The sequence below is a fragment of the Carlito syrichta genome, unplaced genomic scaffold (assembly GCF_000164805.1).
Source record: "Carlito syrichta isolate Samal-C Ts95f unplaced genomic scaffold, Tarsius_syrichta-2.0.1 Scaffold120465, whole genome shotgun sequence".
In the NCBI taxonomy this organism is placed as follows: domain Eukaryota; kingdom Metazoa; phylum Chordata; class Mammalia; order Primates; family Tarsiidae; genus Carlito; species Carlito syrichta.
The window spans coordinates 201,855-203,794 of record NW_007064561.1 but is presented as its reverse complement, the minus strand read 5'-3'; positions in this window follow the sequence as shown (position 1 = coordinate 203,794).

Genomic DNA, 1,940 nt, shown 5'->3' with positions numbered 1-1,940 from the left:
GCAACTTGGCAACACTTCATCTCTACAATAAATCAAAAAAATTAGCCAGTTGTGGTGGTGCACACCTGTGGTTCCAGCTACTTGGAAGGCTGAGGCAGAAGGATCACCTGAGCCCAGCAGGTTGCGGCTATGCTGTTCGTGAATGTGCCACTGCACTCCAGCCTGGGCAACAGAGTGAGACTCCAACTCAAAAAAAAAAGTCTATCACAAAGGACCACATAGCATATATATGAAATATCCAGTACAGGCAAATCCACAGAGGCAAAAAGTAGATTTGCTTCTTAGCTAGGTGTGGTGGCTCAGGTCTGTAATCCTTGTGCTATGGGAGGCTGAGGCCAGAGGATTGCTTGAGCTGGGAGTTCGAGGCTACAGTGAGTGAGCTACGATCGTGCCACTGCACTCCAGCCTGGGCGACAAAACCAGACCCTGTATCTCTTACACACACACACACACACACACAGCATAGTCACACACTTACATAGTCATGCAATTCCATAGTGACACAAGTACACAATTTCCTGGTTCCTCTGTCACAGTGACAGAGTCCCTGCACATATATAATTGCACATATGGACCATCCACAGACACACAATTCCCAGGCACCAAAACACACCCCTATGCTATCCTGGCACATGGAGATTCCTGGATGTATTAGAGATGCAAACACAGATACAGCCTCAGATAGAAACATAAAGCATGTCTGCACACAACCATTCACAAATATACAATGGTGGAGATGTGCACACTGCTATGCATCATAAAGTCAGACACAGATACAATCACATATTAAACCTCCTCTTTTTTTTTGTTTGAGTAGGAGTCTCACTCCTGTCGCCATGGCCACTGCAGCCTCAACCTACTGGACTCAGCCGATCCTTCTCCCTCAGTCTTCCAAGTAGCTGGAACTACAGGCATGCACCACCACACCTGTCTAATTTTTTGATTTACTGTAGAGATAAGATCTCGCCAAGTCACCCAGTCTGGTCTCGAACACCTGGACTCAGGCAGTACTCTCTCCTCAGCTTCTCAAAGTGCTGGGATTACAGTTAAACCTGCTCTTTATGTGATCACACCCCCTGTCACTTTCACAACATATACAGTAATTATTTCGTGACATATTTGCACAGCTACTGATGCCCAAACATGGGGGACACACACAGGCAAACACAGACAACCACAGGTGCATGGAATCAAGCACCCTGATAGTCAACAGAATACAACCGCCGAGGCAAGAGGATCACTTAAGCCCAGGTGTTCGAGACCCGCTTGGACAACAAAGGGAGATGACATTTCTAAAATAACAAAACAACACAAAAATTAGCCAGGCCTTGTAGGCTGCACCTGTAGTCCCAGCTACTCAGGAGGCTGAGGCCGGAGGATCATTTGAGTCCAGAAAGCCGAGGCTGCGGTGAGCTGTGATCCTGCCACTGCTCTCCAGCCTGGATAACAGAGTGAGACCTTGGCCCAAAAAGACAAAAACAAAAACAAAGGCACACAACCTCGTCAAGACATAGACTTATCTCCAGAAATATACAATCAGAGTCTGTGCACCACAAACACATCACACAAAAAGACAAAAAATTGCTGGACACGGTGGCTTACACCTCTAATCCCAGCACTTTGGGAGGAGAAGGTGAGAGTATTGCCTTAGCCCAGGAGTCTGAGACCAGCCTGGAAAACTTAGCAGACCTTGTCTGTACAATAAATCAAAAGATTAGCTGGGCGTGGTGGCATGCACCTGTAGTTCCAGCTATTTGGAAGGCTGAGGTGGAAGGATCACCTGAACTCAGCAGGTGGAGGCTGTGCTGGCCATAGCAACAGAGTGAGACTCCTACTCAAAAAAATTGAATTGTTGGCTGGGCTTGGTGGCTCAGCCTGTAATCCCAGCACTTTGGGAGGCCGAGGTGAGTGGATTACCTGAGCCCACGGGTTCGAGACCC